This window comes from Pleurodeles waltl, chromosome 3_1 (assembly GCF_031143425.1).
Source record: "Pleurodeles waltl isolate 20211129_DDA chromosome 3_1, aPleWal1.hap1.20221129, whole genome shotgun sequence".
NCBI lineage: Eukaryota > Metazoa > Chordata > Amphibia > Caudata > Salamandridae > Pleurodeles > Pleurodeles waltl.
In genome coordinates this window covers 1,643,660,605-1,643,686,141 of record NC_090440.1, presented here as the reverse complement: position 1 = coordinate 1,643,686,141, position 25,537 = coordinate 1,643,660,605, and positions in this window count along the sequence as shown.

The window sequence follows — 25,537 nt, the reverse complement described above, 5'->3', positions numbered from 1 at the left end:
TAGGATCACCCTAAACCTGATCAATACACAGGTGTATGGGCCTATACTTTAAAGGAAAATGGGGGACAGAATAAAAGTGGCCAATCACATTCAATTATCAAGGGATCCTTGGTCTGGTTGATGTTTTGAGAGAGTTTATGATCCAGCTGTAGCAGATTTTGCCCCCAGTTTTAACCAGTTGGAACAGTAGTAAACATTCTGCAAATCTATTAATTCTTCCACGTAGACTCCTTCACTGGCTCATGGAACACAAATGCTAGCCAAGGGAACCAAATGGATGAAAGGCACTTCCACGCGCTGGTCTCCAAACCAGACTTGACCGTACTGAAGAGCTAAGGGCTGTATGGAATGGGATGGTTCTTGCTATGGTTTTGCTCAGTGGGTGCAGATGAGGCTTGTGACTTGCTGGAAGAGATTTAAGACTTGGGTTGTGTGTGTGGCTTTGTCACAGTTGTTCTTTTCATCCTCCACTTTAACTACATTAGCTGTGCCAGCAGTGCCAATCATTTTGGGGTATTGGAGGATCTCATGAGGAATTGCATGCCTAGTGCCCTTTCATAGTATCTTAATGAATCTGAGTTAGTATAATTGTGGTATCAAGCTGTGTTTTGACTGTTATATTATGGGTGTTGTATAGCTAACTTAAACACGGGAGGCTGATGTTAATTCAGGTAGTCAGTGCTGTTTCTTCACTACAAGATTAAGCAGAATTGGGTCTCTAACGATGTGCTCTGAAAGGTGCTACCTGCCCCTGTGTTCCCAGTTCCAATGTCTCTGTCTCCTGGTGTTTCCCCAGTCAGTTTGGGTGTCTCTGGTGATCAAAAACCAGCCTTCTTGATCCCAGGTCACTATTACTGTGAACTCTGATTCCTAAAGTTTCTTGCCCCCTAGTTCTTGCTACTTTAGTAAAGATTCTTGTGGCACAGCAGCCTACTCAGAAATATTATTGATTGTGTTGCTTATATTTATTTGTTGGAACTAAGAGAACTCTGCTCATGTCTCCATCTTCTCAGAAGCAGTAAATCAGGGTCTCGTGGTTATAGGTAAAAGTATGAGCCCTCTTTCTTAACAGGGTATTGGGAAATCAAAGATGCCTTAACAGTTGTATTTCCATGACCTGGAATAAACTCACTTGAATGTTATTATACCTCCTCTCCTCTTTAATGGAAAACGTTTCACTGCCACCGAGTGGAGAAACATCCCATCTTCAACCGGCCGGGTGATGTTTTTCAGCCTACGACGGGACAAGAACACACCCATTCGGCCTGCACAACCCTTTTCCAGTCTGCATGCCTGCCTTGCCCCTGAGGAGACCTATTCACACAGTTTAGTTTTCTTCACTGAACTGTAAGGCACCCAACTGATTCAACTCTAACACAGTGAACCTCAGCTTTGGTGACCTCGATGAAACGCATCTGTGTTTAATTTCCGACAGACATTCCTGCAGTGCATAACGTATCAGCAGGGCATGCATCCATGACATACCATGTTCTGCCATCTTGTGTCTAGGGTGGTATTCTAGCAACCATCCATTGAGTGCCATTTTACTTTGGGCTTTTATGGTGTACGCAATCCATTTCTTCATCTAACAGCATTTGGCTTTGGACTTTTATTGTTTAAGCTCCGGTCTTTTACCTTATATAATCATTAAAGTGGATATTAATTTGGAGCCAGTCGTTGTTGCTACTGCATGAAAGATTATCACTGGTGGGTCGCTGCTCCTACTGCATGGAAGATCATCACTTGTGAACAAATTGTCTGCGATTTGCACACCTTTGCTAAATTGTGGATCCTGAAGACTGCAACATTTTCATTTAAGCTAATTTTCGGTGATTCACACACCTTGGTGAAGTGTGGATCACGGTGGTCTGCACACTTGGTTGGCTGCAGCATCATCTTTTGAGACATTTTGAGATAGTCCTCTAGTATTACAGTGTGTGGGTGTTTATTTTCTGTCCCTCACTTAGTTGGCTAATTGATGTTTATGTGTTAAACCATAACACAACAAAATGTGATACCTCCATCTGCATTCTTACCTTCTCCTGGGTCAACAGCCTATGACTAGGAACGGTGGAAGGAGGATTTTAAAGTGTATTTCTAGGCCATCTTGGGGGGGTATTCACTCAAAAAATACTATTTTGCTTCATTCTTTAGGGACTGAGGGCAGAAAGGTATTAAAACATTTACCTGCATCAACTGTGTTGGGGGAGGGTGACTCAGTTGACGAGTATGCATCATCAATCAAATTGTTGGATTTACTCTTTAAGAAACAAAATGCCATAATGTAACGTCATAGGTTTTATATGATGTATCAGCTCCCCAGTGAGTTAGGAGAAAGCTTTGTGAGTTACTTGAGAGAGTTGGCTGCAACTTGCGATTACAAAATGTTTGATGAAGAGATGATCCAGGATCAACTAGTGGAAAAACCAAATAGTAAAATGGTGCAAGACAAATTACTTACTATGCTGAATTTAACTCTATAAAAAGTTATAGAAATGGCAAGCAGTATAGAAGCTACAGACACTTTTATGGAACAAATGGCTATAAGCACATGTGTGCACACTGTATAAGTAGATGATAAGTCCAGAAGGGAAATGGAACAAAGAGTTGAAGGAAATGTTTCAGTACAGTGTTGCAGATGCAGCAACAAAAATCATTTGGGCAATTCTGCTAATTGTCCTGTTATGGGCACATTTTGTGGAACATGTATGTAAAAGGGACATTATGCTAAAGTGTGAAAGGGAAGTTTTGGCGGTGAATCAAAAATGTCTTCAAGGAGTGTGAACACTGCAGTGAAAGGGCCTGACATGACTGCAATCCGATTCAAATGAGAATAGTGTGGTGTTGATGGTGGATGCGGTCCAAAATGTGGATGGTGTGGTGGAGTCTAATAAGGAAGTGAATTTGCTCATAAGTGTTCATGCCATTAAGAATTCATATTGTCAAGTGAATATTTTTGATGTTCCTGAGAGCATGATGGCTGGTTCATTGTTTACTTTAATAGGACCAGATGAGTGGAAAAAGTTTCATAATGTTGACTTCAAGGTGTCTATGGTGCCACCTATGGCATATGGGGGCAAGCTTATAGAGGTGCTGGGTGAGTTTAAGGTCACTTGAAATTTCAAAGGCAATGTGGTGGAGGGAACAATGTATGTGGCAAAGGATAAGTCATGTTTGTTGGGTTGGTTAGACCAGAAAAATCTTGGGATTGTGTCGGAACCCAACAGTCCCGACTAGTATGAAAATAGTGTATGGGTGTGATGGCTGTGAATAAGTGTGTGCGGATAGATGCATTTCCTGAAATCTTTGTGCTAAACGTGGGAGAATCAAAGGATTTGCTCACCAGATCCAGTTGACAGCAGGGGCAGTACATATGGTTCACAAAGCCAGGCATGTTCCCATTTCCATGAAATTAGAGAGTTGGAGAAAGAACTAAAAAATTGACATGATCAAGGGATCGTTGAGCCCATAGAGCTCAGAATGGCTATCACCTGTTGTGCTAGCCAAGAAGGGTAATGGCTCTTTGAGGATGTGCATTGATCTATGAGATCTCAATGAGATGATATGGGTTTATAGGCATTCCTTGTCTAACATAGCAGAAATGTTGTCATCCCTGAAAGGAGCAAAGGTCTTTACCACACTGGGCATGTCATCAGCTTATCACCAAATGGCATTACATAGGGATGCTCATCATTTGACATCACTTGTAAAGCATGTTGGGGTTTTCAGATTCAAAAGCATGCTCTTTGGATTGGCTTCTGCCTCTTCTGTGTTTCAGGGTGCAGCTAATGTTAGATGTTTGCAAGATGAGATCCTGATTTTTGGGGAGGATATGAAATCCCATGATTGAACACTTGTGTTGGTTTTGTCCATTTTAAAAGAAAAATGTGTGATGTTGAAAGCATGCAAAAGTGGGTTTGCAGTGGAAAGCATGGATTACCTTTGGCACAAAGAGTATGCAAGAGGAGTGGAGTCAAAGAGAGTTTGGTTAGAGCTATAAAGGAATTTCCTGCATGGGAGAACAAGGATCAGCTGCGTTCTGTCTTTGGCATGTAGGAATTTTATGCTTGTTTTGTTCCCACATGTGCTGAAAGGACACGTATGCTGAGGTCCTTGTTGAGGAAAAGTTAAAGGTTTGTGTGGAATGAGGATGTGGACAAGGATTATATTCAGATTGAGGGTGAAATAGCAGATTCTATAGTGTTAAAGCACTTTGATATGCACAATCTATATATAGTAGTCACTGATGCCATCCAGTATGGCCTTAGAGTTGCATTGTAACAATCACAAGGCGGGGATGATAAAGTAGTGGTTTTTACTTTGAGTGCCCTCCGAAGAGCGGAATGTACTTATTGCAAAGATTTGATGGGAAGCATTAGCCTGTTGGAGGGGCGTGGATCACTTTGGAAAATATCTATGGTGAAACTGAATTTACACTGCGCATGGATCATAAACTATTAATCAATCTGTTTGCTGCAAAAGGTGCTTGTAAAACCCCTCCAAGAATTTTCAAAAGGCAATATAAATTGCAAGAGTTTCAGTTCAAATTGTAGTATATTTCGGGATTTGAGAATGTGTTTGCGGACTGTTTGTTGCGTTTGACCCTGAAGGTGGATGGTGTTGATGAGGATGTTAATTGTGAGGATTTTGTATTGTGGCTTTTACATTGGCTGGTGATAAAGATTGTATGAGTTAAGAGGAGTAGAAAGCTGCAGTATCAGATGATAGTGTCTTGAAGAAGCTGATATCCTGTTTGAATACAAATTGATGCTGTTATTGAACCTTTTGAGATGTTTCAAATATGTTTTTTTGTAATGAAGTGTTTCAAGAGGAATCATTACATGTGCAAATTTGTTGTTGGTTCTGCAGGACCTGTGTGCCAAAGTATTGAAGTTAGCACATGAAGGTTATGTGGGTATGAGAGCAATGCATAGCAGGATCAGGGACATTTTTTGGTGGCCACAGATAGATAGCGAGGCGGAGCATTTTGTCAGGGTCTGTGTAGCATGTGCCATCATCAATAAGACCCACATAACGGTGCTGTCTCCAATTGAAGTAGTCCCTATGCTGGATAAGCCTTGGGTGAAGTTGGGCATGATATCACTGCTCCCATGAATTTGCTCAAGGAAAGTTGCAGGTACAGCATAGTGTTGGTTCATTCTTTTTCCGATGGCTGGAGGTGAAATTTGTAAGAACAGTCAATACTACTGTGGTTGTGAAGTTCTTGCACCATTTGTTTTAAAGGCAAGGTGCTTCCTCGGAGTAGGTGACGGATGCTGGAGCACAGTTTATGTAAAACGACTTTGGCACGTTTTTGAACTATTGGGGTGTTGAACATCTCAGAAGAAACATGCAATAAAGTGATTAAGGACAATGTGCAATTGTTTCCAGCAAATGGGTTGGATTAGTATAAAGAACTGGAAAATGTATTGTAGGCAGTATGCACTACTTCCAATGGAATCACAGGTGTGTCACAATTTACTATGCCAAAGTGTAGACTGGCTTCAGCCAAATTGGTGAGTCCATGGAGAATATGTGATGGAACAACTAGGTCCTAAACAACTACTTGCCTAAAAAACTACTGCTAAACAACTAAAAAGTCTCTACAATGAAGTACTGAACAACTACTAGACAACAATTTTGCCTGAATAACAATTGCCTGAACAACAAATTTTAAGGTAAGTTTTTTATTTATGGTTTATTAGTTGTTTAGAACTTATATATATACATATATATATATATATATATATATATATATATATATATATATATATATATATATATTCTAAACAACTAACAAACCATGAAACAAAAAAAAAGAAAAACTTACCTTAAAATTTGTTGTTATTCCAGCATTCTGGTAAGCTGTTTTAGTAACAGCAAAGTTGTTACTTCCTTTGTGATTCCCAGATGCTTCAGCATATTTTGTATTCTGGCTGTAAGCGAGTATCAGAGTCTAGTCACCTGGACTGCGAAGCCAGATTTGTTAATGTATTTCTTTTTATAGGAAGATACAAATATTGGAATTAATCATGAGCATAGTGTCCTGTTTCAGGAGTTTCTCTTCAACCTCAATCGATCTTAGAAATACTAATGGTAAGAATGGCTTGTAGCTTCTGATACCATCTGAGATAGGTAAAGATAGGCCTCTGTGTTCTCACTGTGTAGAAGGTTTTCCTTGTGGTCTCATTGATTTGCAGGAATTAATGTTAAGTTTGAAACCATTCAAACAGTTAATCCAAGATTCTGCACCTTTCCTGACTCCACTGGTCAGGCATCAATGGCCAGATGTCTCAAAGGGTTTTACCCATTACGTGTCAATGGGAAAATGCTTTGGTACATATGGCCCCAAGTTACTTGGGTCATGTAGCTGTGTGATTGTGGCTGTTCAATAGTCAACAAGTCATGATTTTGGCACTGTTAACTTTGAGGTGATTAGCCATTACACATAAAACAATGCCAAGGAGGCATTCATCGAATCTCAGCGAATGAAGGTCCACAGGATTGTACATTCTTAGAATTAATTGTGTGTCATCCACATAACTGTAGCATGAAATACTGAGGCCCATATTTATACTTTTTTAGTGCCATATTTGCGTAATTCTTTGACGCAAAAGCGGCGCAAATGTACAAAATACAATAGAATTTTGTACGTTTGCACCGATTTTGTGTCAAAAAGCGGGGCAAATGCGGCGCTAAAAAAAGTATAAATATGGCCTGAATGATTTGATCAGGTGTGTAAGGGGTCAGGTAAAAGTTAAATAGAAGAGGGAGTATGGTTGATTCCTGTGGGACACCACAGTGTGGCCTGTGGTAGATGGATGGAAACACAAGCATGGTTATCATGCATTGTTTGCAGCGGTGGCTGCTGCAGATATCAAGGGGAGGGGTGGCGGGGAGGGGACGGCGGGGGATGGGGGGGATAATTAAAAAAATTTAAAAAACTCCTGCATCCTCTCTCGTCCTTTTCTGTTCTGGTATCCCAGAATTCGCTGGGACACCAGAAGAGGCTCCCCAGCAATCCTGGTGCTGCTTAAATACTGAACATAGCACATAAGCAGCATCAGGATTGGTCTGAGCGGCAGTGACTACTGCTCAGCCACAGCCCTGGGGCGTGTACAGTTTCAGTCTGTACACAGCCGGGCTGGAGAAACCTAAGTGTGCATGAGTGTTTGGACGGCCGGCTTAGGCCGTCTAAACACACATGCAAACTTAGCCCTATATTTATACTTTTTTAGTGCTGCATTTGCGTCATTTGTTTACGCAAAAGCGGCACAAACTTAAAAAAATTGTATTTTGTAATTTTGTGCCGCTTTTGCGTCAAAAAATGACGCGAATGCAGCACTAAAAAAGCATAAATACGGGCCTTAGTGCACACAATTGCTCATCCCCCTGCAACCTCCCGAGGCCCAGCCTCGCCCCTCCCTGCACCTGCTGGCTGAGCCAGCAGCAGAAAAATAAAACGATATTCAAATATCATTTTATTTTTCTGCTGCTGGCTCTTAGCCAGTGGTGTAACGTTCCTTTGCCTTTGCGGAGGGGTTGTCCCTGATTGTTTGTTTTTGTGAAAGGCAGCTATCCATTCAAGAGCATTTCTGTAAATGTCAAGAGTTCTTATTACCCTCAGCAAGGTAGTGATGGCATGCCCCTGGAATCTGTGGCTGCAACCCACTGGCATCTCAAATATCCACCCTTAGAGTCAGATGCCTTCCATGGTGCCTGGTGGTCACACCATTTCGTTAAAGCTTCACTGGCATAAGCTGGCCTCCCTTGGCATAGTGTGGGCATTTGTGGCATAAGGCAATCTGCACTGGCTTTACTATGATAAGTAGTGATGGTGACCCTGTAAAAAAGTGACCATTATCAGCATATTGTGAACACTCTAATTCTGGGTGTTATGGCACACCTTGCATACTTTGTACACCTTAGGTGTCTGATTGGCCTCCTCACAAATCGTGGGCCTTCAACACATTAAGGGCCTCATTATGACATTGGCTGTAAATGCCGCTTACGGCCGTGGTGAGGGCCGCCAACATACCGTCACGGAGGCGAACATACGTTCGCCAAATTATGACACCCACCCACTACCAACAGAATACTGCCACAAATACAACTCCACCAGATCAAAGGTAAGTGGTAAAGTGTCGGTATATACACCCACACCATCATGTCAACAAAACAACGCCCTCCACATTATGGCCCACGAATCACCACAGAGGACATTCAACAGCCGTAAACCATTGGCGGTACACACCGGCGAGGTCAGAATGGCCACCCAAAAACAATACAAAACAAAATTGGCCAATACCACAAACACACACCTGACACAAATACACACACCACACCCACTCACCTGCCCATAGCACTATAAAACACACTGCCACATTACACACAACCCTTTACGAACAAGTAAAATAGCCAAGAGACAGACATGCAAATCACAGACACAACTACACCCAGCCATCCATCACGCACCCCACACCCCGCCACATTAGTCAACATCCACTGCACAACATGTCCCCACAAAGGCACCCCCATTTCACTGATGAGGAGTTGCGGGTCATGGTGGAGGAAATAGGGTAAAGCCACAGCTGTCTGGAGCACAGGTACAGCAAATCTCCTTTGCAAAGAAGATGGAGCTATGGTGGAGAATTGTGGACCGGATAAACTGTGGGACAGCATCCACGAACAAGGGACGACATCAGGAAAAGGTGGAATGACCTACGGGGGAAGATACGTTCCATGGCAGCAAGGCACCAGCTCGTCATCCAGAGGACTGGCAGTGGACCCCCACCGTCTCCCCCACAGCTGACAGCATGGGAGAAGCACGTTTTGGCAATAGTGTATCCTGAGGGACTCACTGGAGTTGCCAGAGGACTGGACACTGGCAAGTCAACATTTACTACCTATCACCCCCCCCATAGTTGCATACCATCTCACCCCCTCACCCTGACTCCCAATACTCCACTCCATCCCACACAGTGCACCTAAACATATGACTAACCCCAATGCCAAGCCCTGCCTGCCATACTCACTGCATGTACAGCCCTCCCAGCCGTGCCTCTACACCTACCACCTATGCATGCACAGCATGGAGAACTAACAATCCCACAATACATCACCACATACAAACAAAGGGGTCAGGGCAATAGCAACGATATAGGGGAAGCTAGGGATGTACAATCTGTCACAGACATGATGCATAATACATCACTTACATCCCTGCAGGTGCCCCAGCCAATCCTAGCGGTGAAGAGGTGCCACGGCTATTCAGCCCCCCAACAGAAGATGCCCCCAGTGATGACAGTAACTCTGAACATCTGGGTCTGGATGAACTTCCTGGCCCATCAGGGACCACTGGTCAGTCGGACACCCCAGCCCACTCTCAGTCCACCATAGAGCCTCCCCTCTCAGTATCCAACACCACAGCACCCACCTAACGTCCCCACACCTCTGTCCCCAGGACACGTCAATCAGCAGTTTGCCCACCTATACAGCCACCCCAGTCCACACCTCATAGACAAGACAATCAGGGTCCTGGGGGCAGTGGCAGTGGGCCCATCGTTCAGGGGACAAAGGCACAGGGGGACAGGGACACTAAGAGGACAACTGTGTGCCAGGGGGAGGACAGGCTCAGGTAACCAACTTTCCTGGAGGCACTCACTAATGTCCTGGGGGGCTACCAACAATCCCAGGACAAGATGGGCCAGGTTCTTGACATCATACAGGAGAACCAGCAGCTGCAGGAGGTACACCATTAGGAGATCAGAAAAGATGTGCAGGCCCTCAACACCACCATGGTCTCCATAGCAGGGGTGCTGGCTGATATGGCAAACATCATGAGGAAATATACAGCAAACCAGCGGGCCCCTTCCACTAGCCAGTCAACTGAACAGCCCACCACATCTGCTGCAGCTAGTGGACAGGAGGCCCTGCCACAGGACCCTCAGGCCACCAGCACCCATCCCCCTGCAGAAGGTGAACCACCCCTCAAACGTTCCCTGCAACCCAGACAGATGCCAAAGACACTTGCCAAGACAAAGACCACCGCCAGGAAAGGAGACCCTCCTGAATGTCCCCCTTGTGTCCCACCCTGTAACCTTGTTCACTTTGAACTGCCTTTGCTCCCCTTCCTATGGCCCCTGGGACACCGGACCTGTGCTACAAACAGACTGGACCAATACCCTGGACTTACCTCTACCATCACCCCATTCCATTTGCACTATTCCGTCTATAAATGTCACTACAATAAACACCCTTGAACACAACTTGAGTGATAGTGCTTTATGTGATGCAAATGTGCAATTATGATAACAGTTACATTTTGTGCAAATGACCTGAAAACTGTGATAGCATACAAATAATGACCTGTAACTGTCTGCAGTCATCACATCAGTACACAGTTGTTATAACCCCAACATCTGCAAAATGAGAAGGCATAGGTAACAGTCATTTGAGAAGCAAAGGAAGTGAATGCCTTCCAGCTACCTCCACACTGAAAACATAAATAATCAGAGGAATGGTCAGTTCCACTGTCTCACCTGTGTGTCATTGGAAGTACTGACATATAAATTATGTTCTGTTGTCCACATCCTCATCCTCTGCCTCCTCATCCTCACTGTCCTCAGCGTCCACTGCTGCCACAGGGGCATTTCCAATCTCCTCCTCCTGCAGATAAGGCATATGTCATATGAGGGCCAGGTTGTGCAACATGCAGCACGCTACATCTATCTGTCATACCTTCTCAGGGGAGTAGCACAGGGATCAACCTGTCAGATGGAGGCATCTGAACCTGGCCTTCAGGAGGCCAAAGGTACGTTCTATGATCCGTCTGGTTCACCCATGTGCATCATTATACTGATTCTCAGCCCCTGTTTTGGCATTCCTCAATGGGGTCAGGAGCCACAATAAGTTTGGGTAGCCAGAGTCACCTGCAAGTATTGAGGGACAAACATTAGCCTTACACAATGGTATGGGGGATAACTCCTGAAGGCATACATTGACATACATTGGGTGGGACTCTGGCTCACCTATTAGCCACACCCCATGCCTCTGTAGTTGTGCCATCACATTTGAGATGCTACTATTCCTCAGGACGTAGGCATCATGCAGCGACCCAGGATACTTGGCAGTGACGTGGGAGTGTACTGGTCCGCCAGGCACACCATTTGCACATTGAGTAAGTGGAAATTCTTTTGATTCCTGAACACCTGTTTATTGTGCCCGGGGGGACAAATGCAACATGTGTTCTGTCAATCACCCCAAAAATATTTGGTATATGTGCCATTGCATAGAATCCTGCCTTCACAGTGGCCAAATCTTCAACTTGGGGGAAAGTGATGTAGCTGCACATGTGTTTGACCAAGGCAGACAAAACCCTTGCCAGCACGATTGAGAAGATTGGCTGTGACATTCCTGCTGCCAAGCCTAATGTCACTTGGAAAGAACCAGTTGCCAGGAAATGGAGCACTGATAGAACTTGCACAAGAGGGGGGGTCCTAGTGGGATGATGGATAGCTGATATCGGATCAGGCTCCAATTGTGCACACAGCTGTCATTGTGGCCCTGTCCAGTCTATAGGTGAGTATTATGTGCCTGTCCTCCAGTGTAGCCAAGCCCACAAGGGGTCTGTACATGGGGGCTTGTCTCCTCCTCCTATTCCTTCGCAGTGGTAGGTATCTAAAGGACACAAGAGTGAGAAGAGTGTCACAAATTGAACAATGGAACCACCACCTCAGTGTACATAGAGCATTTATGTGATGGGACAATGTGAATGGAAATGTATGTGCAATTCACAGCAATGACACAGTTTCTAATTTCTAAATGTTGTCCACCACCATAAAATGATGACCACTTGTCCTGTAAGTTTGGACAGGTGGAAGGGAGATAACTCCGCCGGCGTTGGGCGCATTGGTGGAAGCCGTTTTTGCAGTGCCATGCTATTCCTCATTGGCTAAAATGGGGCTTTATGGAATACAGTGGCCAATGGGGATCACCAGCGGCAGTGATGGTTTACACCGCCGTGGATGTGACCGCCATTTTCTTTCTAAAACCTCACTTGATTCCTGACTTTCCACAGGACAACACCTCCACTGCATGTGCTGCTTTGACCTGTGTCTGGATCCTGCCATGGCCTGTGTGACCGGGGAAAGGGACCCTGTCTTCACTTCAGGAGAGTTAGAGCGCTTGGTGGATGGAGTCCTACCCCTGTATGAACAGCGGTATGGGCCTCCAGTCCAACAGGTGAGTGTACCATGGGCACAATTCATGTGACAAGGTTGCATGGAGATGTGTGTGCTAGCAGAGTGTCAGTTGGGTGGGGGGGGTATGTCTGGTGGTAGTGTACATGGTGGGTGCCGGGTGATCTGTGTGCCAATGGAGATGGAAATTGTATTTGTGGGCCATATGTGTGACAGGCTGCATTGTATGGTTAATGGTGTCCTCATGTCTGTATTACCTCTGCAGGTCAGTGCGCGTCAGAAGAAGGGATTGTGGTGTGCCATCGCCAATGACATCCAGACCCTAGGGGTCTATAGCAGGCGTAGTACCCACTGTAGAAAAAGGTGGGAGGACCTGAGATGCTGGGCCCGGAACCCCGCAGAGGTCCAGCTAGGGTTGGCCTTCCAACGAGGACGGGGGGGCCGTCAGAACCTGATCCCCCTGATGGTCTGCATACTGGCGGTGGCCTATGCAGAGCTGGATGGGTGCTTGAGGGCAGCACAGCAGCCACAAGGGGTGAGTACAGTGAGCGTGACACAATAGTTGTTGGGTGGCATGGGATCCTGGTGGTGGGTTTCAGTTAGTGGGTGCCCCTTAGTGCCAGTTCAGCCATTGCTGCGTGATCCAGCTCAAGGTAAATGGGTGTATAGCAAAATCTAGTAACCTAGCTAGGTTGCATTCCATGTCAGACAGGGCTTAGTGGGTCCCAGGAGGGGTGCAGTTAGCGGTGGTTGGCTCTCATCTTGCTTTGGCACCTAGCCAATGGAATGCCAGTGCGATGCATAGTGCACAATGTTGATGCCTGTGTGTGATGGTAATGTGTATGCCAACTGTGGTGTTGGTGCTGAAATTTACCCAATGTTCCCTTTCTCTCTCCCCCCCTATTTTCTTCTGTCATCCTGTCCATGTGTGCATTAGCATCATCTGGCAAAGTTGCAGGGGCATTGGAAAATGAGGGAGCAGCATCCCACAGGACCCAGGAGGCAGAGTCCGCCAAGGGGACCAGTGGGAAGGAGAGTGAGGGGAGCACCACGGCGGAGAAAGGAGGTGACAACACTGACTCTGATGCCTCCTCCGATGGAAGCTTCCTGGTGGTGGAGGACACCTGTGGAACCACCCCAGCTACAGGTACAGCCGCTACCCCTGTACCAGCACCGCCCTCCCAGTAGCCCCCCACTGAGTTGCCCATGCCCGCTCACCTACAAGGGTGGGCATCTCCTTTGCCTCAGGCCCTGCCCCAATGAGCTTTGCTGCCCTCAGTGAGAAGGCAATTAACCTCCTGAGATCCATCTCTGTAGGGCAGTCAACCATTGTGAATTCCATCCAGGGGCTGGCATCCCAGATGCAGCAATGCAATCCATACCTGGAGGACATCCACGGTGGGTTGGCGGCCCTACAGAGATCATTTCAGGCTCTGGCCTCCTCTCTGATGGCAGTCAGTGTCCCTGTTCCTACCGTCCCCTCTCCAACTACCACTCCCTATGCCCAGTCTCCTCAACACCCAACCCTTCCCTGGCACAGATACAGACAAGCATGCACACAAAACACCACGCAAGAGTAGCACAGTCAAACACAGGCTGCACACTTCAGGCCACAAGGACTCACCTAAACAACAGACAGTTGCACACACAACCACATCCACTGCCTCCACTGTATCCCCCTCCTCCTCCTCCGCCCTCACACTCACATCCACACTCACACCTGCATGCACTGCATCAACAGCCACCACCACAATCCCTACATCAAGCAGCACACACACCTCACTTGCAGTCACCTCCACAACACCCAACCACGCGTCCCCTTTGTCCTCTCCCACCCTGTCTGCCCCCCTCCTAAGGGACACAAAATCACGCACTCAGACACCCAACAGCTATCCACCTCACACATGCACACTGTCCATGCACCCAAATCCAGCAGATGTACACCTCTGACAACCACTCCCTCAACCTCCACTCCCATCTCTGATCCCACATCCCGCCCCAACGCCCCTAAGAAGCTTTTCCTTGCAAGTCTTGACCTCTTCCCTCCACCTCCACCCCCCCATCCTGCCCATAAGAGCAGGGTCCCAACAACCCAGCCCAGCACCTCAGCCAAACAGTCTGCCACTGCTCCCATCAAATCATCAGCTGCTGGCACAAAGGGGCCCCAGAGTGTGCCAGCTGCCACTCCTACTGAGAGCACACCTCCGGCTCAGAAAGGGAGGACTTGGGTGGTGAAAAGCAGGGGACAGGAGACCGAGACAGTGGAGGCAACTCCTTGTCCTGGAGGCAAGGGGACAATTGACATCTCAAAGGCCAAGGGGACCCATCATAAGAGGGGGACACATGGATCCCTCTCCACCACCAAAGATTGCCCAAGATCTCCCTCCACCACCAATGAAAGGGAAGGTTCCCACTCAACCACCAATGCAAAGGGAAGGTTCCCACTCAACCACCAATGAAGGGCAAGAGGCCCACTCCACCAGCAGAGGGCAAGGAGCCCCCACCTTAAGCATAGGCACAGCAGCCCTCACCTCCAGCACAAGCACAGCAGCCCTCACCTCCAGCTGAGGTACAGGAGTCCTCACCTCCAGCTGAGGCACAAGAGCACTCACCTCCAGCACAGTCCCAGCAGCCCTCACCTCCAGCTGAAACACAGCAGCCCGCACCTCCAGCACAGGCACAGGAGCCCTCACCTCCTGATGAGGCACAGGAGCCCTCACCTCCAGCTGAGGCACAGGAGCCCTCACTTCCAGCACAGGCACAGCAGCCCTCACCTCCAGCTGAGGCATTGGAGCCCTCACCTCCAGCACAGACACAGGAGCCCTCACCTCTGGCTGAGGCACCAGAGCCCTCACCTCCAGCTGAGGCACAGGACCCCTCACCTCCAGCACAAGCACAGCAGCCCTCACCTCCAGCTGAGGGAGGGGGGCCCTCATCTCCAGCAGGGGGCATGTAGGCCACACTCCAGGGACTGTTGTATAAGGAGCCCCCTCACGAACCAGTGGGCAAGTTTTCCACTTCAGAGACTGTGGCCTTGCACCCCCCACCAAAGACAGATGGGCAGGAAGCCCCCTCCAGAACCAGTGGGCAAGTTCCCCACTTCAGAGACTGTGGTCTTGCACTCCCCACCAAAGAAAGATGGGCATGGAGCCCCCACTTCAGCTGAAGTGCCCTCCGCCCCTCCCTCCTGAGGTGCCTGCCTATTTCCAACATGATGCCCCTGAACAGTGGATTCCGGAGTGTGTCAGGGGTCTGTGCCCATGTGGCCCTTTTGTACTATGGACTGGCCATAGGCCCATTCTGGACATTGTCACCTGCATTAATATTCGAATGGACAATATGGTGGCTGTTAGTGTCAAATTACAGTGTTTGTTGATAATCATTGTGGTCCTTGTTTCATTTTGATATGTGTCCTGTGACACTGGTTTAACTCTGCAGCTGGTTCTGTGTATGGTGTGTGTGAATGGTGTGTGTTGTACGTGTGTGATACTCTCCTTTTCTTCCCTCCCTCCCTTGTGTGCTAGGTGGCTGTACTCACCATCTTCTTCGTCAGTGTTGGTGTTCCAGGAGGGCCATGGCGTAGAAGAGCATTGAGAAGACTTGAAGTTCCGGTTCCATGGCGGCGGAGTCCTCTGTGTACTTGTTGGTTAGTCTTTCGTTTTCTTTGTTCTGTTTCCGCCAGGCTTTTGATGGCGTTGGTATCGCCCCGGAAATCCTGGTGGTTTGCTGTGTATAATATGGTGGGTAGTACCTTGTCTTCCTCCTTGCTGTTGATGGCTACCACCGTGGTCAGTGGTGTTAACGCCCTGGCAGTTGGTGTGGTACATTGACTGTCTATGCAAGGAATCACTGCCATGGTCATAATTTGGCAGTAATTACCGCCAGGCTGTTGGCGGTATTACTGCCACTTTAACAGTCACCGCCAATGTCATAATGACCACCTAAGTGGCAAGCCATAGTATATTAGTCATCCCCGTCATGCGAATGTGAGGCAGATTATTGGCATGTGGAGCAATACTAACTGTAAGTAATTAGTGAAAAAGGCACATGGAAATTTTGGAGTCAAACTCATGGATTTATTGAAGGAAAAGCTGGCAAAAGGGTTAAAGACAATCCTTCGCTTTATTAATTAAGTTTTCTTTCTCAAAATTATTGGAACGCTAATAGTTGGTATCCCATTTGCAAACTGATGATTAGGAAATGGCAAGCTTATATTTGGGAAAACATTTATTATTTTTCTGCAATAAATTTGGTGTTGATATTTGGGTGGGTCACTTATTAGAGATGCTCTTTATTTCATGCCAGAGTAATAGTAGTATTTCCTTGATGTGAATTATAAAAAGGAGTTTTCAATTCTACCATTGTATTGCAAGCATATGGCCACAATATAAAGATTTTGCTTCCCTTCACATCCACACAAGTATTCCCAAACTTCAATATAAGCCTCTCCTCACCCTGACCTGCAACAGTGACGACAGGTGAAAATACTGCAATTTAAGTATCTTTCTCTCAATTGTTATGCTATAGCCCCATTAAAGTCAACTCACTTCACTTGCTATGGGCTCACACTTTGTGTAGAAAATGTAAATTGTGCAAGGCATCTTTTTCTAGACAGCTCAAGCACTCTCTCCGCTACCATGCTGTTCTGGTTTTTCCTATCACATTCAACTTACCTTATCACTCTCTCTATTGCTTGCTTAAACTGTTTGCTTTTTTGTCAGCCCTTAGCTGCCTTATTCCTCTCTCCAATTTTCATCCTGGCTTTCAGTTGTACTTGCACTGTAGGGACCAAAGCGTCATGATCAACAATACTTTTTCTGTGTAGCTCTCTTGGTCGTCATTTTCCTAGCATCCTCATAAAGGGTGCAATTTCCAGAGCATGTGCCTCAGTTCTAAAGAAACCAGGGATCCCCAGCCACCCTCTTTCCCACCTATAATTGCCTTTACTCGTTTAGGAATGAGAAGGTCTCATCAAGGCATCAAACAGGGAATGTAAGGAAAAAGAAGAAATCATTGCACAACTTTCCTCCTAATCAGGGGCGGCTCCTTTGCTCCTGCGAAGGAGCATTGCGCCCACGACCAAGATCCAGAATATGAAACATGAAACAATATTTCCACTATGGTATCATTTATCATCTGCTTGCTCAGCCACCAATAAGAGGGCAGTGGCAGGGCTGGGCCATAGGAGGTGGGAAGGGGGAGGAGTGGAGAGTAAACATAAGTGCACATGTGTGTTTGGCTGGCTGTCTCAGGCTGGCCAAACACATACCGCACTTAGGTTTCTCCAACCAGGCTGTTTACACAGCTGGGCTGGAGAAAATGTACGGACCCCACGCATGTGTCTGAGCGGCAGTGACTGCTGCTCAGACCAATTCTCATTCTGTTTACATGCTATGTGTAGTATGTAAGCAGCACAAGGATTGTTGGGGAGCCTGTGCTGGTATGGGACACCAGAAGAAAGTCGAGGCAGCAGGAGTCGGAGACAGTGGTAAAGTAAGCTTTTTTTTCCCCCATCGATCCCAAAACCACATCAACCCTCCCCTTAAGTTTTGCGGCACCCGCCGCTGCTCCTAATACAATATATCACAATCAATACGACAATTTAATAGCGGTAACCAAATAAGGAGTTACCAAAAGAGACAGTCTGGATAAGGATCCCTCTTTTATGGAATGCTTCATCATCTATAACCTTATCCCGTCCAGATAAGATGATCCTAGAAAGAGTTCTTTGTAAGATGCTACTGGCTATGAAAAGACATCCAGTTTACCAAAATGACCTAAAGTAAAACCAAATACATTGCTTTTTATTAAAGATGCAGTGTGTACGATTAGAATTTAAAGAGGGGTTGTTTAATGAGTATTTATAAATCAAACCTCCAAGAAGGCACTGGCATGTTTAAGCATGTACTGTGCCAAAAACGGTCAAAGGCTTTCATCAGAGCTAATTAATATCCTTATATAAATGCTACAGTCATACATATCAGAACTATAGAGAATGCGGTTTCACATATTTTTAGGTCTAAACCAAAAACCTGAGCAGATGCATAACATGTTGGGGTTAGAAGACTATGCTTACACATGCACAAAAGTGAAGATTTCAAAGTAAAAGGAGTGTTTGCTCTGCAAATCAACATGCCACACGTGGGTTAGGTGGCCACATTCACACTCTGCCTTACTACTTACTCTAACTAGGGAATATCAGTTCCTCATAGTTGTGACAACGAACACACCGTTTGTAGTACACACTTCTATAGGATAAAAGTATTAATAATCTGATCTGAATCCAGTACTTTGATCACACATTCACATGTCTGTCTGTATTATCAGTGTCGAATGTAACTGAGTGTGGATTTGTTTTTTGCTGCAAAACAAACTATACCACAGGGTTATGGGCACGCCACCAAAAGATAAGCAAGGACAAAAGCAGAGAGACAACAAATGGTGCAACAGAGGCAGTGTTATCCACTAGAACATTTCAACTACTGGCAAGTGCTTCACCTTGGGTGGGGAGAAGATACCAAGAAAAGGTAGAGGCACGTTTAAAAGGGAAACAAAGATATAAAGAGTAACTCTACATAACCATTGTATCACAAAGGACAGGCATAAATGGAGAGAAGAGGGCGGATGTAGTACAAGTAAATTCAGGTAGGCACATATTTTTATAATTCACTTTGCCATTATATTACCACCGATTAGTAGTAACTTCAAGTCAGAAGATGGAGGAGAAAACAATTCATTGCATTTTTAATTAAAATTCCATGGACAAGGAAGAATTGAAGAAGATTGACCAGGCTGGTAAAGGTAGTTGTTATCTTTGGACAAGATGTAAAGGGGTGGGAAGGAATGTACCGTAGATAAAAGGTCGTGAAATTATTACACTATTGCACAGTTGAAGTACACAGTGCCAGATTCTTCTGTTCAAGTGTGCTGTTGTAAGTTTTATGTTTCTTTTTTTCTTTTGTTTGCACAGGATACTTTGGGAGATCAACTTTAACACGTTTTAAGTATGAGTACTAGTGTGTGCCAATTGCCAGCAGAGCAAGATATGACATGTCCAATAATGAGACATATCACAATCACTGCAACAATATAATGCCTTTACCCAGCCCAGCATCATTTCCTGACGCAAAACCATCCATACCACATGACTCCTGTCTTATCAAAGACAGGAGTCATGCCCACCAACCCAATAGCCAGCACAGGGGACAATGGCACTTTATTTATTTTTTAAATACTTACCTCTACTTACCTATATATACCTGGGATGCCCCCCGTCCTTTGGTGTCCCTCTGGGGTGGGTGGAGGTGTTCCTGGGGTGTGGGGTGGGCACCTGTGAGCTCTTTCCATGGTGTCTGGCAATGGAAATTGGTCCACAGGTCCCCTAACGGCTGCCCTGACCGACGTGTTGAATAATGGTGCTAAGTAGGCTTAGTGCCATTATTTAGGCCGGCCTCCCCACCCCCACACCATTTTTGCACTGGAGGACATATAAGGCGCTAGGGGCTCAGAGTCATTTGGGGGGGGAACACCTACCCTGCATCTCATTGACACAAGGTAGGTTCACGCATCCAAAAAATGACTTTAACTCCAATATTTTGATACTAGATGGGTCAAGTGTCAAAATATAAATATCGAGTTGAGTTTATGCTGAATAAAAAAAGGTTACGCTAATTCAGCGCAAACAGGGTATAAATATGGGCCTAAGATTGACCTGATGCTGCCGTCTTCATTTACACTGGTGCACTTAAAGGTACAGCCTTGCATTTTCACTGTTAGTGTCTGCTTCAAGGAGGCATACGTTTTTGATACAAAGCACTGTTTCTCCATCGTGGGAGAATAGGCTTTGCATCAAAACTGATGATTGTTTGCACTGATCTGCCCAAGTAACACCCCAGTAACACTCCCTTAGTGCAAACTGATGCAAGGAAGTGCAAATGGATATTTTTCTCTAGAAAACAGGCTCTTTTCCAGCACAAAATATCTTTTACCATGGAAAGTAAATATTAATGCGTCGCTTTGCGCGATCATGCATCATTTTGTCATGAAACAAAGGCCCATATTTATACTTTTTGACGCAAATCAGCGCTAGCACAGATTTGCGTCAAAAAGTTTACAGCTAGCTAACGCCATTCCAACGCACCAGCCGGGCGCCTTATTTATGGAATGACGTTAGCCGGCACTGCGGCCTGGTTAACGTCAAAATAAATTACGGTAACCGGGCAGCGGAGGTGAAGGGAAGACTGGGGGTTGTGCACCAAAGAATGGTGAAAGTCAGATTAGAGTAAAAAATATTGGCTCTAACCTGACTAGCAACATTTTTTGACGCACAACCCCTATGGAAATTACTCCTGTCTTAGCAAAGACAGGAGTCATGCCCCCCTGCCCAATGTCCCCTGGGCAAGGCCATTGAGCACAGTGGCATGTAGGGGGGCCCAAGTTAGGCCCCCCTACATGCCACTTAAGAAAAAAAATATATATAATTACCTGCACTTACCTGCACTCACCATGGATGGGTCCCCCCATCCATGGGTGTCCTCCGGGGAGGGCGAGGGTGGCAGGGGGTGTCCCTGGGTGCAGGGAGGGGCACCGGTGGACTGCTTCCATGGTCTCCCACCATGGAAATGAGCCCACAGGTCCCTTAACGCCTGCCCTGACCCAGGTGTTAAAAAACAGCGCAAATCTGGCTGGGCACCTTGTTTTAAGGCCCGCCTCCTCCTGTGCGTCATTTTGACACCGGAGAATAAGTAAGGCGCACATGCCTCAGAGTCATTTTTTGTACGGGAACACCTACCTTGCATGTCATTAGGTAGGTTTTCATGTACAAAAAATGACTCAAACTCCATAACTTTGGCGCTAGACAGGTCTAGAGCCAAAGTACAAATATGGAGTTATGTTTGCGCCGAATTTGCGCCAAAATAAATGACGCAAATCCGGTGCAAACAGAGTATGAAATGGGCCTCAGTTTTTTAAAGTACCTCGTTATGTGTAATTTTGCACTAACAGGTGTATTTAACCAAATGTTCAAAGCTTTTGAGCAACAGCTTTCCGGAATATGTAATTCATAAAACTCTAGAAACATATTGCTTAATTTTCTCGAAAGGTAATTTAAGATAAACGTCAGCACTTATTTCGGTGGACTAAACTTCCGTTTCCGTCATCATGACACACCCGTGTCTCGCTGTGACTAACCTCTGAGACATTTGTTGATTTTGGCGGGCTGTTCCATGTTCTATGTGCGTCTTACACCAAAGCACCAGAGAACAAGAACAAATAAAAAACTTCCTACCGTTCTATTGTTTTGTACTTTTCTCCCTAGACAGGAAACCCAGATGTGGATTCTCCTTGATGAATCAGAAATTCCAGATGGCATTTAATGTCCTTGGATCCGATGTCCTTAAGTGCCCCTAGAAGTACCAAGACACATGCAGGATAGACATTGGCAACTTAAAGAAATGTTACTTAGTAGTTTGCATTCATATGCCCGTGACATGTTTAAATTGTCAAAGCTGTTGTAGAAAATAATCTATACCGTTTAAAATCTGATTTAAATACTTTCGTTTTTTTCCCGTGTGCTCCTCAAGGCTGCTATTTACAAAGGTAAACTTGCATATGATTAAATCTACCTGTGTAAGGTTATTCTTACTCTTCAGAGTAGGTTTATTACTCTAGGCTATTGACTACTTATAAGTGTACATTTGCTACAATGTGTAGACTTACAGGTCTCCTCCCTCTTAGTTTAGGGCGTGGAGTCTGAAAAAAAACATCATTTCAACTGGGTTAATACTAGCAACTTTACAACTGCATTTTACATTCGGCACACTTTGCAAAACCTTGGCACTCATGACAGAGACCTCGGCACACTATGCGGACCTCCACACTTGAGGCAGAGACCTCCATACACTTTTCAGAATCTCTGCATACTCAGCACGGAAGGAAATAGGAATATTCTTATCCCATAAAAGCAATATTGGAAACCTGGCACACAATCCCTTCCAGTAAAACAAATACTGCCCACACCAGGGGGGGGGGTCTGCTTTTTAACTCTTTGTCTTCCTGACATTAATGCTGAAGCATGCATGCTCAAGAGGCTCAAGAGGAAAATAGATTTAATGGAGGAAGAGAAAGTCTGTGTAGTTACATTTTTTGTAAAATACTAGACAAGTATATGGGCAGCCTCCATCCTTCCTCGGTGAAACACAGAAGTCAGCCTAACAGCAGGAGGTGACAAACTCTGCATTGCATTAGGGAAAGAGGCCTGCACCGTGGGAGACATTAAAAAATGACAAGAGGAGGAGAGTGAAGAGACGGTCTCCAGCATTCAGCTGGCTGAATTTCTTCCCGGAAGGCCAACTGGATCCTGTCTGTATCTTGACCCCCTGCGAAGGCTAACCTCTCCACAATGCACCCCCTGTGCTATATGGACTGATTCCTTCTGACAACACTAATGTGGTGCAAGGTAAGATTACAAACGTCCCCTTTCTCACTATCTATCTCTCTCCCTCTCACATATGCTAAATGCAAACCTACAGTCACTCACCCAGAAGACAGTCCTTCACTCGTAAACACATTGTTTGGCACACATCGCATATGGACTACTAATAAACAGTCTATGAAACAGCACATGTCAATCCCTAAATGTTTTTATATTTTTTTTCATCACAGTGCACCCATCTTCACATACAATTATGTCTCTATGCAAACAATCTTACTAACACATCATAGCATATTTATATCACTAAATCTAACACCATATTTGACAATGCTTTAATGGCTTTTAATTGTAGCCAAATGTAACCTTGGCATTTATAATGTTATCATGTTATGTACTCACATATTTTTAAACTTTTTTAAAGCCCTGTTTTGTCACATGCTGGCACCTCACAGCAGACTGATTGTGGAGACTGGTAAATTAAAATACTGCTCTCTTAATATTGAATCTAACTTACTTTTTATGATTGTTGGGTACCTGTATGTCTTTTGTCAAACATCCCTATTGGCCCTATGCTCAATATGTTATGATGTTTTGTTTCAATTGGCACCTAGACTAATGCAAGGGTATTACTATAAAATATCTGTTAGAACTTTTTTTAATTTGCAGGAGAGGAAGGTTTCTCTCAAAAAGTGTTGAATACCCCTTTTTATAGCACCTTCTTGCTTGATTTTCGATGGCTTGCTCCCTTATGTATCCCTCTCCTTTCAGCTTCTGATATACAGGAGCCCCTGGTGACCACCTTGACAACATCATCACCGATGGCATCAGGGGACATCCTTGCTGCAGCTATTATGCATTCTATCATCCATCAGCCAAGTAAGCCTAGGAACCGATGCTCTTTACTTTGATATCTCATCATTCGCCCTTTCAATAAGTCACATACCTCTATTTTGAAAGTATTTCAAATGTTAGAGGTCTGGTGATTGGTGTTGTTTGATCTCCTTTCTTGTGTGAATCTCAAATATGTCAACATTTAGGCTACTTATGAATTCTACAGAGCGATCATATTAATTGGACATAGTTTATATCTCTCTAGCTTATGAATCTAGAAATACTTAAGAGGCACCAAATACAGATTCAGCAGCTGTCCTAATGGGGTCACCAAAACACAAACATCAATGGCTAAAGGTGGTGAATTCACATTGTTGACCAATAATAATTTCATCCCTTGATCAACCCTTATTTGTTTAATTTGTTTTGGACATATAGCAATAACTTTTTTTTATTTGAATAAACATGTTTATTAAAGTACAGTGTTGAAACGGGGACACAAATGGATTTAATGTAGCTCAGCTGTTGAAATATTCCTCTTCTAGGAGCTGGAGACATTGAGCCAGAAGATGATGCTGACCCATCTACAAATGAAGGTCAGCAGGCAATCCAAGGAAATAATCCATTCCTTCTCTAAGCAACAATGTAGGAGGCCAGCACTGCTCAACAAGAAGAAGTGGAGGAGGAGCCAGTCAAGGAGGAGGAGGACCTAGACGAGGAAGAAGACATTGTTTCCTTCACACAGAACATCATCTGGAAGGCCACTGCATTGCCAGGCAGCAGTGTACCACCCTAATAACTTCCAAAACCTGCCAGTCCTCAGCCATTAGCTAAGTAGCCATGGATGCCTGCTCTGCCTGTGCAGCAAACACCTCCACACAGTCCACAACTAACAGGTACTGCTGAACAATCTCCATTGTGCTACTCCTCTCAAGATGCATCTCCAATCATCTGTCAATCAAGTGAGAAACAGAACACCCTTTGTGAGCAGCCGGTGTCTCCCTTTCATCATTTTCCCCCAATTGCCCATACGGCAACCTCCTGCATTTTGGGCAACCTGCTGGCTATGCCAGATGGCCATGCATGGGAGGGGTTTGGCATAGACTAATGCTGCTGTCTAGGAGGATCAGTTTTTCCATTAACAGTGTAATGTACTGGAGGATATTCACGCAATGGGTGTTACTCTCTGTGTGATAGCTCCCGCCCAGAAAGGACTCCCTCAGATTACAGACAGGCAAACCTGTGCGGTTGATAACATTGCAAAGTGTTACCAAGACATGGTAAAGTTGCACCAAGAAGATCTTAGAACGTGTTGTGAAGGGAGTGCAAGGCAACATGCATTGGCCATGTAGATGATGAAGGATTAAGCAAAAAAAAATTATGTTGTGCTTCCCGGCAGGAGATTCTACAGAGGCACTTCCATGTACAGGAGAGATACCATAGCACCACCTTCACCTGCACCACATCAACCACAAACACCACCAACTCAACTACAACCACGTCAGCTACCCACAACACATGCACAATCTCAATCATTCTCACCACCAGCATTGCACATGTGGATTAAAAGGAGAACACCCCCAAATAACAGTAGATTTTTCACCAATTACTGCTGTATTCCGATCACGTTCACTGTAGCCATTTTTGTAAAATAAAAATCTGTAAATTTTATGTCTACAAAGTCTGTGCCCAACTTTCAATAGTGTTGAATATTTGACATAGTATTTACTACATAGGAAACGTTTAGGTATGTTGTATTCTTTCTTGACCTTCAAAGTGCAATGCATTTAAAAACTGCAGTCTGATATAGAAAGCATCCTCTAATGAACTAAACCTTCCCTTTCACTGACATACAATGTAAACAGCAAGAAAGAGATTATTGTTTGATTTGTTTCATATTTTACATATGCTATTACGCTATATTTTCCAAATAGTTATACATTATAAATATTAAGAAAAGAAGCATTCAAAAGAGGATGAAGGTTTGGTTTATGGGAGAAGTTGTTACTAATCCTGGGTGTAATAATGTATATGGGACTCAGAAGAAGTGAGGTAGGAATCCCTTTATTCTTTC